A 16,821-nucleotide genomic window follows, 5' to 3' on the forward strand; every position below is an offset into this window, starting at 1 on the left:
AATATAACCTCCAAAAGTGTTTTGAAATAGCATAAGATGATTCAAAATTCTCTACAGTACTAGAATAGTGATAGTGTGACTTTGATTAATATTTATCTTTAATTTATTGAACAAGTCCAACAATGTAATTGATTATGACACTCCATTTCAAATTTCTCTAAGTGAGGGATTCTAATTCTAGGCAGTGCTTTAATTATCCAGAATTTTGCCCTCTGAGGCATAAAAGACAATTGATGAAATATCAACCAACATAATTTACCCTCTCTAACTCTAGCTTTAGACAATTAAGGAGCCCAGATGTTAAGAGAAATGACCCCTCTACTAACCATAACAACCCACTGTTTTAATTTTCCATATGGTTTCACACATGAGAGATTATCAAATGTTTGGAAGCATACGGAAGACCTAAGAAGAACTACTGTCTCCCTACATTATTAGAGAAAACTCAAAAAGATATTAATAGGTATTAAAAATTTATAGTATTGCCTATTATTTTACAATTTAAACCATATAGTGCATGATCAAACAGTGCTTTTGTTATATTAAAAGTTCTTCTATTTCAGAGACACTGAATAACTGTCCCAAAAAACCTTGAAAATTCTAAAAATGCATTATTGCATTCTCTGAGAAAGCTAATACAACCCTCAAACTGGGTAGGAGTTATTAGTCATTTACAGATTTTTATAGAAAATGTACTATGAATTATGAATTTGTAAAAATGGTTTTTACTTGAAGAGCACATTTAAAAAGGAGTACAAATAAAAACATGTACTTAAAAGTCTATACATAGACGCTAAGTTTCCAGAGCAAATATAAGCCTAAATTAGGCTATCTGTGTGGATTGCAAAACTAAAAGCCTAGGAGAGCTACATAGACCTTGAAACACTATAATCAAGGCCACATACAAAAACATTAAACTCTACAAAAGGAATCATAATGAATCTTATATGTACTATAAAGACACCAAATCCTAAAATTCATTGGTTAATGATGAATAAATCTGAAGAAAGTCTATTTGCCTTAAATAAGAAAAATACTCTCAAGCCTCACTTTTTTTCCTGTTTGCTTCTACCTGGTGACTTCTGACCACTCTTAAAGTTTCTTTGAATTTCCTGACAGACATAAAGAACCTATGTAATTTAAAAATTTCCGAGCCCATTTTCACATAGAAAGTAGGAAATTGAGATTATATTTATACACACAATTTATATGTGAAGGCAACAGATAATAAACTGAAATAATAAACCTTTAAAATAACAATTTTAGTTGATATAATGATGTCTCTCTGCCCTCAGAACCCCAACCTCCACCCTCAAGATTTCTTTATCATAGCTTCCAAATGTTTCTAAAAAAGAAAAAAAAAAAACCCAATGATTTTACCTTCCATATTTTCTAGAAGAAAGTCCAACATTCCACAACCTGACAGTTTCAAATTCAATCTTCCTTCATTATAGGTGTGTCTGTGGAAAGTGGGTTCATTTCTAGACTTCCAGAGGAAAGCTATCCCAGACTGGAGGTTTGCTGACTTGACACTCATCTCTCCTTTTATCAGCTAAGGGTGAGAGACCAGTGACCACACATAATACTTCTGTAACTCCCCCTTAACAAATGTTTACAAAGCTTGTCTTGACAGAAACTGATTACAGGGATAAAAATCACACCCCCTCGTCCCCTCACAACAAAGAGCTCAACAATGAGAAGATTAAAAGACAGGCTTTGAAGTGGCTTACTGTCCCCATGGTCTTTAAAGTCAAAACAGGCACGAAGTTTTTTCCCTCATTAACTTTTCAGCATCTTCTGATTTGAATGAACTGAAACCTTCTAAGATCAGATAGTACCTAAAAGGTATTTGCTTGAAAAAGCTTGAGCAAAACGTCTTTGAAAAATAGGTTATAGAAAACAAATTGGAATTGTCAATTCCCTAAGTAATGTAATGATTAGGTAAGTAATGATTAGGTAAGTTGAGAGTGTTAAAGAAATGAATACTAAGTTGTGTATTATTATTGATTACAACTTAACCTACAGGCTCTTGCTCAAGATTTAACCACTTTTTACTTTTTTTTTGAGAACTGATGCTATAAACAAAGCTTTCACACACTTGTCCTCAAAACAACTTCAGGAGTTTTAAGTGGAAAAGGACTTTTGTTGTTTAAATCTCCACTTTGTAAGTAAAGAATTTGAGACGTAGGGTGTTTTTTCACTAAACATGCATGAAAAACTATAGCTCAACATGCAATAAAACTGTAACAAGCACTTTTAGTGACCTTAGTAATCATATAAGACCAAAATGCAGGAAAAATAGATTGCATGCATTCTCAATTTGTGTTACATTTTCCTGACTTCTGTCTATTTGTGTGTTTGGATTATTCACTATATAGCCATATTTCTCCAAAAACTCTCACCATTCTTGGCTCCCAGAACTTGTACACTCTTGGTCCCTTCATTTCTCCTAGTTTAGCTAATTTCACAAGGCTTTGTCATTGGCCCATTTTGTTTGTGTAATGATGTATTATTTTCTTCCCCCCAGTGTAACACCTCAGCACCTGCACCACTGAAACTAGATGACTCTGGTCCCCAAATAAGCTCTGTTCTTTGTCTTTGGGTCTTTGCTCATGGCATTCCCACTAGTTGGAACAGTCTCCTATCACAGTGTTTCTTCAGCCTTGGATGCATATTAGAATCACCAAGAAAGGGGAGGAACCATACCATATTTACAAGCTAATCCAGGTGACCCAGCTGATTCCAATAGTCAGCCAAGGTTGAAAATCACAAAAACCTATCAAAATTCTCCCCATCTCTTCAAACCTTGCTTATAAAACTTTCAGCCATATGTGTACCTTCCATCTTTTGAAGTCCCTTTTCTTGCAAATTTCCAATGATCCTTGCCAAATTCTTCTTTGTATGCAGACTTATCTGAACCCTCCTACTCAATGATAAGCTAAGGAAGGGGACAAGTGACAGTACCCCTCACTGCTCCATCTTTTCATCCCTTTGTTCCCTTGAACTGTTCCTGCTGATTTGCTTGACCCAGACCATTCAAACACAGGGAAGGGAGTATTTAAATATTCTCAATATCTTTCCTCACCAGTCTAGGTCAGTTCAGCAAGGTCTTTCTTCATCTCCCAGATGGCAGCTGTAGTTCAGGGCATTCTGTGCTGTGGAGTCCTGAGTTGTGTTTTGCCCAGCACTCTGGTCTCCTGTCTGCTCTGAGCAAATCCTGCTTTGGTTCCTGTTCCACTCTCATTGGAGACTCTAGTTTTACTCCAGGACCTCATTCCAGTCACTGGGGTTTGGATAATCATACGCTGATTCTGGCCTGCATTGTCAGTTTACATTCTCTGTAGCTACATTCTAGCCATCTATTAGGAACCCCCTATATCCTCTCAGAAAATCTTTGCAGAATGCTTCCTGAAGCCCTTGGCCATATAGACACTGCACCTTGATTGACTCACTAAGCTGGTGGTCAGCTGGACCTGCCTTGTGTGGCTCCAACTATAGGAATTATGTCAGGTCCCAGATCTGTCTTCACCTACCCAATGTGTTTTTGACTCTTAGAAACTGTCAGGCATTACACTTGAGCCCTCGTGTAGATAAGAGCTGTGTCTTACTTATCTTTGCTGTTACATTTCACAAAGTGCCTGGCTCACACCAAGTGCTCAAACTGTTTTGCACATAAGCTTAATTTTTAAAACATTAAATTTTACTTACTTAAAGTTTCTATCCTTCTCATCCTTGTTCATTTCACTCAAATATTTCAACATATAGAGTTAAAAAATAGAATTCAGAATAACCACAAAGATTACTGTGTTCATATTTTTCACTTTACAGATCAGAAACAGGGAAACAAAAGGGCTTTATGAACTGGTCAAGGTCGTGCACCTAGTTAGTAGCAGAGTGAGACTTAGATTTCCTAACTTCTAATGATGTCATCTTAATTATCAGGAGAGTCTAAAGATGAACATAGAGTCATGGAATAAAAAATGGGAGAAAAAGACTACTGATTAAGCACTTACTAGAGACTAAATCTTTGTCCTCTAATTCTCACAATAACCCTATGATGCTGATAATATTTGCACACTTTAAAGAAGAGGAAACTGAGATTCAACAAACTTAAAATTTTTCCTAGACTCATAGAACTAACAAATGTTAGACACAGATCTGGAGTCCAAATCTATCTAGCTCCAGAGCCTATGACTTTTCTATTGCTAATCTGACCAGAAGGTTGGAAAGACAATCTAGTATAAATTCTTGATTTAAGAAATTCATTGAATAAAATCCCTAAAATGTGATTTTCTGATTTTTAAATCTCCCATCAAATTCCAAATTCCAAAATAAAAAGTATTTCTTAAGGCATTTCCCATTACCGAGGGATCAACATGACTAAGGAATATAAAAATACAACAAACATAGGTAATAATATCACTAGGTGAGTCTCCGGGAGCCATTGTCTATGTTAATTACTCTCTGTGCATAGCATCCAACTTATTTTATTCAAAGCACAGTCAATAATTGTTATTTAAGCATTAGTAATTACTTTTCTGTTTCCCTTCCTGGACTATAAAATCCATCAGAGCATGGATTTTTGTTCATGACCATAATCCCTGTATTCATAGTAGGTGCTTAGGTTATATTTGCTGAATAAGTGAATAAATCAGTTTATTAATTGCCACAATGGTATAATGCAGTATTTCTGAAAATGTATGCCTACATCTTCATCAAACACATTGGCCCATGGTTGTATTTTGTTAATGCCTCTTTCAATCCTTATGTAATTGTCCAGATTTTCTGTATTTTATTGTCTTCCTAAGATTCCTACCTTCACTTTTATCAACCTAGGTCCTTAATTTTGAGTCATGAATTTTCCTTCTTTTGTAGTTCCCATTTCAACGTAGTTCAAACTCATACTTCCCCCTTATTCACAGTATCCAATGGTGACTTCAAGACCCAAGGAAAACTTCCAAGAGAATTTAGAGCTCACTAGGAAGTGTGCACTGGGAATCATCATTTCAAGTTTTCATCAAACTTTTATATATCTTTAGAAAATTAGCAAAGTAAATTTTCATTTACATATCATTTAGATCAATCACTTACATACTACTCAGAAGCTATATGATATCTTGAAGGACTTAAAGTTTTTACATAAAAATAATTGTATGATTCCTTTGATTTGGGCCTAAAAGCTGAACCAAAATTGCCAAAATTAACCCTTCTGAATTATGTTTAAGGGGAAAGAAGTGAGCACTAAATTTTGTAACAATTTATTCAATACTACAGGCCTTAAAACATGTAGCCTTGTTTATTCATCCAAGTCTACAATCTTTCATGTTTTCTATGACTGAAAATTCACCAAAGTGTTTATGATGTTGATTATATTTAGCAGAATTTAATTCCCCACTCATGACATTAATGTGTGCTTTGGAGGCAGGTGATCACTGTTGCAGAAGACCACCACATTTATGTGTTTTGTGCTGTTTCCCACCAGCGAGGTCTGATTCTCACAGAATTAAACTGCTCAGAAAATCAGTTACATAGGAGAGATTAATTTAGCAGAATGTATTGTACATGGTCATAGACAGTTAAAAATAAACTATCTTGTCAACATAGGGTCCTCCTTGGTAAAAATGTAGTGTTTTGGTGAGTGATGTTGGTGATGTAAGCTATGCATGTGTGTGGGAGGAGCAAATGGGAATCTCTATCTTCATCTTAAGTTTTTGTGTAAATCTAAAACTACTCTAAAAATAAAGTCTTAAAACTATATATATTTATTGACACGTAGAAAAAAAGAAAGCAAACAACCAGAAATTGGAGAAATGAAGCCTCTATACCAGCTTATCACATACTGTGCTATACAGTGATCACAATCCTGACAGTGCAGCTTCTAGTAGAGAAATGGAATCCAGAGCTGGCAGAGAAGCTCAGGGCACTTAGGACTTTGAGAACTGCAGGTTTGTTTTCCCAGGTAGTATATATACGCTCAGCGAGTTGAAGGAACAACAAGCATCACTGATTTGCATGGTTAGATCTGACCAAATAGACAATTCTTTGAAATCACAATCTGACTGCGAAATAATGTAGACTTGAGGGGATGAAAGAAAACTTACCCCAGAGATCAGCATAAATCATGTAAAAAACCCTGGACAAGCTGTTCTTCCTCTACTTGTTTTTAAAAAATGAACAAAGAGCATGGCAAGGTTAACAATTACAAAATAAATAAAACATACAAACCTGCTGCCCTCCAAAATCATTTAATTTTATCATGTTCTTTGCTAATTAGGTTACTATCCTTACCACAAATACTATTTATGTTATTTTTTCAATTTTTATTATAATAGTAATTAATATTCATATTTAAAAAACATGTTCTTTTTATTTTCGATGGCTCATAGTTTCACAAGATGGAAAACATAATTTAATCTAAGGAATGACACTAACATCTTTAAGAGAATAAAAGCAAACCAAAAAAATTATTGAGCTGTTTATATTTTATTTTTGCTATTGGAACTAAATGGTAATTTCCCAACTTATGTGTAAATTTACATTTTTCTCAGTCACTATCATTCTTTGCATTTATATAACTATATAACAGCTAAATGGTGATCATAGCAAATCTCCACAACACACAAAGGTAGGCAATGTGTTGGTCAGAAATAAATTGTATCTTATTACAATGCAAAAAAAGAAATTTCTGAAGAGTAATTTTCAGAATAAACATAATACAACTGATACGTACATGGAACACAGTTTTACTGATTGTGTTGTCTTAGAGAAAATGCATAGAATAAGATCATGATGTTGACATTTATGCAAAAAAGCCAAATAAAATACTTTCCTCATTACTAGACATAGTTACTATGTTCCTATAAAATATATGCAAGTGTTCTATTTCTTAGTGTTTTAAAGATAAAATTCCATTGCCTTTATTCAGCAGCTAGCCTTTGTAATACTTCCACAAGCACTGAAACATTTGGTACTGTACTCGGTTGAATTGCTTAGCGGAGATTGAGTGCCTAGTCAATTTTTCATTCCAAGTTTTTACACAGTTTCTTCAATGCTTTCATAAAGGTGATATCTTGTATCATAAAGCTTGGCAAAAAGAGAAAAATGCAAAGTTGTAGAGAAAATGGGCATAATGTAAGAGAAATGTTATACTGGAGATAAGGGGGAAAAACTTTGAAAAATTGCTTTTTTATTAACCTCTTAAGGGATATAACTGGAGGAGCTTTAACGTAGTAAGATGCTCTGCGATAGCAAATGCTTTGGACCTTTACAATGAAACAAATGGATTATGCAAGATCAAAAATGACAAGGCTTGCAATATTTTATTCCAAGATAAGGTGTAAAAAACATGAATATAGGATTTAAAAAATATGTATATACAGTTAAATGCCGCTTCAAAATTGACTGAAAATATCATCTGGGTCTGGCTTAACTTTCATCTATTAGTGAACATTGATTACTATTGTTTATTAATAGGGGTCTTAATGTAGAATTTTTCTCCTCAATCTTAAAAGATGAGGAAACCAAGAGCAATTGATATTAATTGTAACTTTAAAAAATTAACTATCTCTTCTATAGCATACATAGATGTGGGCTATACAATTGTTGTTGTTATCTGTTTTTAAATAACTGAACACTTAGTCTTCCTGAAATCTTTATCAAGGGGTTATTTCATCCTTATTGCACACTGCATTCCACTTTCAACTAAAAAAGGTACACATTGGTCTTTTTAAAGAATTTACAGCATCAAAAGCACACATGTACACATATCTGTCTATATATGTCCATGCTTGAAAATTAAAGGGATAAGATAATCTCTTTTGAGTACTTGCCATCAATTGAAATAACAGGCTTGATAGATACAGGAATAAATTAGCTAGATATTACAAAGATATTTTCTCTTTCATGTATTCCATTTTCCATTTTAATTAGCTAAAAAAAATAGGGTTACTTCCTATAACCATTTTAACATCAAATTAAGAGTATAAAACTCTGAGGTGTGCATGAAGTTAATATTTAATTAAGTAACTATCAATTCCTATAACTGTATATTCTATATATTAGCTTGTTCTCACAATCATGGACCAAACTTTTCTTTCACTAGTAAACGTAAATGCATTAAGCTGGGCACATGTAATAAGTTTTGCATAAATGCATATTGTCTGGGCACATTTAATAAGTTTTCTTAAACAATTTATGAAACACCTAATTAAGTCTTTACCAAACATAAAACATTTTGAATAGTTTGCCCCTACTTAATTTCATTATATTTTAGATAGGATAAAATGTGTCCTTTGTTCTTAAATTTTTATTTCAAAACAGATACCTACACTCATTACTCATTTTTGCTTTTTCCATACCACCTTGTGTTAAATAATAAATACACATGGGAATGAAACATACAAAACAACAACAAGAGTTTACCTCAGACTAACAGACTACAAATATTTAAAACATTTTTTAATGAGCTACCATATTTTGTAACAGTCATGAGAAAACAAAAAGAGAGATGATAGATAAATATAGAGAGATAGAGCTGGAATAGAGAAATAACATCTTAACTGAAGATTTACATGAAAACTGAATCTAATAATAATGTAGTAGTTAACAAAGTACATCAACTTCAAACTCAGGTAGCCTTAGTCTGTAATCTTTTTATAGAGAAAAGTTCAATGAAGAACGATAGAATTAGACTGACTGCAAACTAACAAAGAATCTCTTTCTGACCAAACTTTAGTCAGGCTCCTCTGAACTCTCTTTTCAAATACATCCTGACTTTCGAATTTCTGTGTTTGTCTCTGCATTGTCCAATTTTTGCAAGAATCCTGCTAAGTCAGTTTAGCCAGAATCCCCACCCTTGATATCTGATGGGGTTCTTCATTCTCCACTATCCCCTATGATGTCTGATCACCCTGGCCTGCCTTTAGCAAGAATCCTGTTAGGTCGGTTTGGCCACAATTCCCCCTCACCCCAATGTTTCCTCTTAGTAATTTTCTATTCACCGACCCCCTCACCCTCTTTCTTGACTATAAATTCCCACTTTTCCTTGTTGTATTCAGGGTTGAGTCCAATCCCTCTCCTCCACTTGCAAAACTCCACTGAAGTGGTCCCTATATCTATTGAGACAGTCTCCCAGAATAAAATCTGCCTTACTAGTCTTTAACACGTTATCGTGAATAATATATATATATTTTTTCGGTACGCGGGACTCTTACTGTTGTTGCCTCTCCCGTTGCGGAGCACAGGCTCCGGGCGCACAGGCTCAGCGGCCATGGGTCACGGGCCCAGCCGCTCCGTGGCATGTGGGATTCTCCCGGATCGGGGCACGAACCTGTGTCCCCTGCATCGGCAGGCAGACTCTCAACCACTGCGCCACCGTGAATAATATTTTTAACAAAAAAGCACACAGCTATTGTCCTAAGTGGTGCCAGAAGAACCTCTCTAACCCATGTGTATCATGCAATGGTAAAACAAGGGCACTAATTGGGAGGTTTTACAGGATGGTCAAGTACCTGTGAGGTTATATACGCTCTATCATGCGTAGAGCTGATGGTCAGAGGGGCTGAGCATGATAATCCATTGGGTGCTGGAAGAAAATCTTACAACTTGATTTTATATTATTTTCATAGAAGAAAATAAAGAGATCCAATATTAGTAATATTTAACATATGATTGACCCTGAGACTTTCACTTAGTGCATAGGTCAGATGGTCAGTTTGCTTATTGAAGAAGGAGACTCAGGGAAGAGGAGGAGTTTCACAAGGCAAAGGAATGGAGAGCAGAAATCTTACAATTGTATTTGAGCTTTGAGGTTACTGAATATATTGTAGTGTACAGGCTTGTGGTTCAGTGAAGTAATGGATTAAAGCACCCATTTTAAGAAACTAGTCCTCATGAAATGAACATATGGCTTAAAAAGATTCTTTCCAAGAAACCAAGTATTAAAGACAATGCTGATAATTCAAGCACAAGCCAATTCTATCAGGTAAATTACAAGAGGAAACAATCTAATTGAGTCTGATGAGCAACAGTCCAAAAGCTGTGAAAAATAACATGATTATTTGAAACACATGTATACCTGCTATTTTTGTTGAAGGACCTTGCCCTGGGTGTATGCTGATTGCACAGCATGTATATTCTGCTTTTGTGAGATAATTTATCTCAGTTATAATGGTTACCAAAATGATTGCTTTTATAAAGATTGAGAAAAATGCCATATATTAAAGGTATTTTTCATTTAAATTAAGATATTTTTGTATTACTCATAAAGTTATTATTTTTAAAATACAATCTCTTCTGCTCTATGTTTCTTTGATATGAACTTCCTCACATGTGATTGTAAAAAAAGGAGGGATATCAGTAGGATACAATAATAGTTTTGGTTCATACATGACTTTTTACTAGAATGTTAATGTGCTGAAGAAATCAGGTACAAGCTTTCTCACAATCAAAGAGAGAGCTTTAGCAATACTTGAAAACCTTAAGGATGGAACTGAAAATTTTACAGAGGGGCGTTCCTCTAATAGTGGCTTATTTAGGAATTTTAAGAACTTCTCAGCTTTTCAATAGGTTAAGATGCAAGTGCAGTTGTAGAAACTGCCCAAGACATATCCCCTCACTTAAAACAGTGGATTAATGAGAAAGCCCACACCTGGGATAAGATTTTCCATTTTGATGAAAATGGTCTCTATTAGAAGCAAGTACCCTTCCATACCTACCTCTTAAAGGAAGAAGTCAAGCCCAGGATTCCAGACTGCAAAGCCTTGATTGTCTGACAGTGAAGTTAGGTGCCAAGTTCTATGGAGATTTCACGGTACTAATGTTTGTATGAAGATATTTCTCATACTTATTTGTGCTCTGTTTTCAAATTGCTCTAGGTTTCAAGCGATCTCTTCCTAATTCTATGGAATAACTCAAGTCTTAATATTTTTATTAAGCAATTTTGCAAGACTCAGAATTTTTTATGAACTCATATGGAGCTTAACAGCAGAGTGCTTAATTTAATCATCCAACTTTTTTCTGCATGTTTTATAAATAAAAAATACATTAATAAAAATGTATAACATATAAGCAAATAAATACCATACTTACATTGGACTGAATGTTCTGTTTATTTTATTTTTTTTAATTGAGAGAGCACAGTCAAAAATGTTTTGAGTGTACTAGTCCAATTTTTATTACCCTGCATGGAAAAAAGTAGATAAAAGCAGACATCAGCTTCAGTGTGGAGAATGGAAGTGAGGAACTCTTAACAAATGGGTCAGGTAACAGAAACACAAGATGGATTTACTGAAATAGAAAGGCATGAAACGATGTCGCATGAAATGAATGCTTAGAAATAAAAGCAATACAGAGCTTGGTCATACAGCAGACAAGAATGGGATCTCTCATTCTGAACATCTGAACACTCCGTGGCAACATTTATCACATTACACTCTGGTTAGCTTTTACTGTCCCCACTCCTGCATGAACTCCTGGAACAGGGCACCATGTCTTATTCAGTTTTGCAAACCCTCTGCACATGGCAAAAGCCCTTGTATGTAGCAGATGATCTCAAGCATTTGCTAAGTGAACAAAGTGATTTACGAATAAAGATGTGTGTTCACTTGGAGAGGAAATAGGGTGAAAAGCAAGAAAATGAAGAAAATTAACATTTATCAAGTGGCCATATGTGTCAGAAGGAGAGTCAGGTATTTTATTACTCTGAATTATTCTTACAGCTCACCTATTCCCATTTACAGAGTGGAAGCTGAAGTTCAGAAACTAATTTGTTTGCCCAATATTGACATAGCTAGTAAATAGCTGGGCCAGAGTCTGAAATATGATCTGACCTGGAAGTTGATACTCTGGGCTTCCTTATGCTGCCAGTAAGGGGTAGGGTCTCTGTTGAAGGTAGCTACCATCATAAACCACAGCTTTTTTATGCATAAGCAACACCAATACCGGCCTCAGGATTCTTTAAAGTCCAGAGTATCAGCAATATTATAGCTAACTATGACTTCTCAGCCAGGGAAGAAAAATCGGCCATTAACAATTTACCCTTTCTTTATAGTTCAATTCCAATGGGATTTGTTTTTGTTTGTCTAAGATATGTCTTAAGATGTAGAGTGATTTCTATATTAGTGTGTTGATTATGTCTCCTAATGTAAAGTATAAGGCTTAGGAAATTCAAATGTTCTTGTGAAAGAAAAATGTTATAAGTTCAAGGTCACCAGTCTATAATCAAAACATAACCTATTAGATAAAAACAAACACTCATTCGGCCTGTTTGAAGTATGTGAGTAAATAATTCATGTATATTTTCACAGTTCTTCCTGGGAGTACCTTGGTAATTTAGACTTAATATGTGCTGCATACTAGACCTTGGTTAAATGTCTAGTTTAAAGCAAATAAACTTTTAAAACTAGTGGCTATAATCATTATTTTTTAATGAAAACAATTTATTCTTACCCTTATATTAACATAATAATATCATCCAATAATTAGGAGTCTTCAAGAGAGTAAACCACATGGATAATATAATGCATCTCTTTGTTGGTGAAAGGAAGGGTCAATTTGCTCTCACTACTTCGTCCCTCAAGAAGAGGGGAATTAATTATCGAACAAGTGAAGCTTAAGCTTCAAGGCTCTTCAACTGCACAGCCCTCTTCCAAGGTCCTGCAGGGGCTTTGTCAATGTGCTCACATGGTCATATATTTTTATAAAATTTACAAAATTAAGATGCTTTAGCCACAGTCTAGTAAAGCCCCTCTTTCCATTTCAATTTACCAACCATCATACTTTCCCTTGGGTCAGTTAACACTGGAGTGGCCACCAGCAATTTTGGTATCCAGGTAAGGAGATGTACTGGGGATACATTTAGCTTAGGTTTAATGGAATATATGCATGTGGTTTAAGGAAAGGTTGAATTATCTTTTCACTCTTTCTGTAGAAAGTGATATTACAAAACAGTTGTCAAAAGGTAATCAAAGAGTACTCCGTCAATTAAGGTAGGGCAGAAAGTACATTAGGCATTTTGTAAGTAACAATCCTGTCATTTTTCTGGATTTGTGATGCTTGTGGGTATTTGTCGGCTGTCATAAATTTGGAATTTGTTGCGAATTCTTTTTCTTTCTAAAACAATAGTTGATTTCTTATTCATAATTTTGTATTATTTCTCCTAAATACGACTCCCAGATTGGTATAAGCTTTAGATCCCTCAAAAATTAGCTTGGAGAGTAATCTGAAACATTTATGGAGACATTTATATACTTTATACACATTTATACACTTCATAGACTTCCTTTGGAATAGATGAGAAAGTCAATACCTTTCTTCCAATGAGGAATTTTTTAGGAGGTCTTTATTCAAAAGAAAGAATAAGTGGGAATAAAACTCTAGTCTCATATCTACTTGATAATTCCTCCCCTTATTTCAACATTACCATGGTGAGCAAATAGAAATACAATTGTACCATTTAGTAGGTACTATTCAGTACAAAGAAACTTGAAGTAAACTCAAGAAACAGTAAACAATAAACAGAGTAAACTGCCACCTTTAAAACAAAGGAGATATCATTCCTTCCTTGCCTCCCCCAATCTCTGTTTTTGATACGTCTGAAAAATGTTTCCTCTGTAAACACTATCAAAGGAAAGGGCCCTAAAACCCTCATTAAATAATTAAATGTTATACAATGTAAGTGGCTTTTTTTTTTTTTTTTTTTTGCCGTACGTGGGCCTCTCACTGTTGTGGCCTCTCCCGTTGCAGAGCACAGGCTCTGGACGCGCAGGCTCAGTGGCCGTGGCTCATGGGCCTAGCCGCTCCACAGCATGTGGGATCTTCCTGGACCGGGGCACGAACACATGTCCCCTGCATCGGCAGGCGGACTCTCAACGACTACGCCACCAGGGAAGCCCTGTAAGTGGCTTTTAAGTGTGCAGAGCACAAAGTAAACCCATGGAGACATCTGTCCCAATGCACAAAACACCTGCAATCTCCAAGAACCCCTATGTTCATATCACCCATAAATATGTGAGTTCATGAAAAAGGAAAGTCTCTAATAATTAGTGGACTTTACTTCTAAAAATGTTAACCCGTAAGTATTGGGGCAATATGGATAATAAGCTACCATACACAGACAGGGAAGGTCAGCAAAGTACACTGGGTTTACATTATTTCCTGAAAAGCAAAATCAACAATTGAGGTCAATCTGCTTTATAGCCATACCTAATGAATGAGTTCTATTGTTTAAATTTCATCTTTGATAGACAATATAGACATATACATATAAAAGTCTTAACAATACAGGGAGGATGTAGTTTCATAGTTCTAGACATAGTTGGTTGCTAACATTTAAAGCCGGGGAAGGAGAGAAAAAAGCTCATTATATACAGTATATGATACTATAAATAATGAAGGCACTTTTATTGCTCCCCTGTAATACTGACACTACTGCTAATGATAATAATAACAGCTAACATTTATTAAGTGCCAGGCACTGTTGTAAGAGCTCCACATGCATTAACTCAATTAATCCACACAGCATTTCAGGTAGATACTATTATTATCATTCCCATTTTTCAGATGATTAAATTAAGGTGCAAAAATATTGAGACACTAGTCAAAGGCACAAAGCCATAGTACTGGCAGAGCAGGGATTCAAATCTAGGCAGTGTGGATGCATAGCCGAAGTTTTCACTTTTATGTTGTATGTATAATGAGCTGACCTCCAGCTCTCTTCTGAATTCTAATTTCAGATATTCTATCCTGAATCCTTAATAAAATTCTCCTGTTTCTCTGGTATATGCCTCAACTTCAGTTTCAGAAAACAGTTCCCACAAATTCAATATAATCAGCTCCTTTAACAAGATGCTTCTGTTAATCAATAAAAGAAAAACCAAATTGATTATGGAAATGTATGGAAAAAGAAAAGCTTTTCCTTTTCTACAAGTTGGTGTAATAAAATGTGCTCCCTTACTCTGTTCACCAAATAGGTGTCAAACTGGTGAGCTGAAAGTTTCTCAGCTTTGTGTTTTGTTTTGTTTTGTTTCCCCCAGAGCAGGACTGTAACAACTAGAGTTAGACGATCATAGAAGGCACCAGTCAAATGCAGTTGGAAGCATCATCTCGTAACAATGCCTGGGAATTAGAGGTGATGCAAGTGAAATACCAGAGTCCCCTGCAAGGAATGACAGAAATAGAAGAGAAGCATGATCTTTTTGGAACAGACACTGAGGACTGGATGTATCAACAACCATTCCCAACCCCCGACTTCCTTGTTGAGTTTTTGGACAGACTGAAATTCAATCATTTATTTGTAATATGTAATAATTTGTTATATGTAATAACTCATTTATTTTATAGTTTGGATTACAATCCAATATTTTATTTTGTTACATTGTTCCAGTTTTATCTACTGGGAGCTCTTTCAGTTGGTTATTTTGTCCCTTTGATATATCCCTATAATCGTGTCTTTGTTTTTAAATAGCACATCCTTATCTTCTGGCATTACAAAATGCTGCAGGCTCATCTTGTGTACTTCCTATCCCAGTCCTAGAATCAGACATTTTTCCAAGGAGCCCTGGTTCTTTGTTGGAGAATAGTCTTAGAAACCAAGATCTGGGTGCTGGGTACATGACTGACTTTTTAAAAAATATTAGGTGGAATTTTTCATTAAATTTCTTAAAATTAAATGTGAGTGTTATTCAGTTTTGCACAGCTCATATCCTTCCCCTATAACTTACTCCCTTTCCTTCTCCCTTAATATCCATCCCAGTTTCACAATATTCCTATATGGCCACTGTATTCTTCCTTCACCATAGTCAAAGGGGGAAATGTAGATGCCCTACAGTTCAAGTTTTCCAATTACAAGGCTAGTAAGATTAAAACAAAATCACAACATAAAGAAAATTTCATCCTACCCATCTGAATTTTAATCACCATTTCCATGTTCATGCTCAGCAAGTGTATGCTCTTGGCTGACTATGACCTCTGGAGAGGGGTTATCTTTTGCTGCTATATATCATAATGTCAGCTATCTATAGCTCTTAAGGAATTAAATATAGAACTTTTAGATCACCTAGATCACTATTGCCTGATAATAATAGCACTGAGGATTAAGAACTGAATATAAAAGTAGGATTCTAAAAAAAGGGGGAGCTGAAACTTCCAGGCACTGTTATGTTTTCATTTTTTTCCTCTCAAAATGAAAGCACAGAGTAATTTATTGGGTAAGCTAAATGATCTGTGCTATTTTGAGGAAAAGAGGATGCCCCAGCAAAAAATAAAAATAAAAAGGGAAATCATATGTTTGTTATTGCTTATTCCCCCATCAGCTATAGTTCTGTCACCATCTCCCATCCCTGGCTAGCTGGAAAGCCAAATATTTTCAACCTTAGCTGTTTTGAACATAGGTCTGATGTTCTTTTAATTCTCACATCAGTTGTAAATTCAGTAGAATCCATGACAATGAGGCCCAAATTATACTTAGATGTGTTAAAGACTGAGCACACAGCATATAAATAGCCATGACATTTTAGAAGAAAATAGAGCACTTCAATCAGCATTACAATTTTTTAAAAAATGAAAACGACTGCTACGGGCCAGGTGCTTTACATAAACATAAATTATTTCATTTAGTCCTCCGGTTTAGTCCTCCTGAATAAAGGGCTTTAAATTTCATTTAAAAAATAAAGGTTAAGTGATTTGTCCAAACATCCATGAAGCATGCAGAAGAGTACAGATTGGAAGACATTTTTTTCTGACTAAAATTCACATAGAGTAGAGAGCCACTCACATGCTGTGTCTATCAGGATTCCAGCAGGAAACAGCCCATGCAGATTAAGG

At 35.1% G+C, this 16,821-nt stretch overlaps 1 protein-coding gene across 5 annotated transcripts in view; it reads right to left on the bottom strand.

Annotated features, from left to right (window-relative positions):
- Window positions 1–16,821, bottom strand: part of ARHGAP24 (Rho GTPase activating protein 24) — a 507,712-nt gene that overhangs the window by 105,826 nt on the left and 385,065 nt on the right. The gene's annotated exons all lie outside the window — the stretch shown is intronic.

This window comes from Grampus griseus (assembly GCF_964374135.1).
Source record: "Grampus griseus genome assembly, chromosome: 4".
Taxonomy (NCBI): Eukaryota; Metazoa; Chordata; class Mammalia; order Artiodactyla; family Delphinidae; genus Grampus; species Grampus griseus.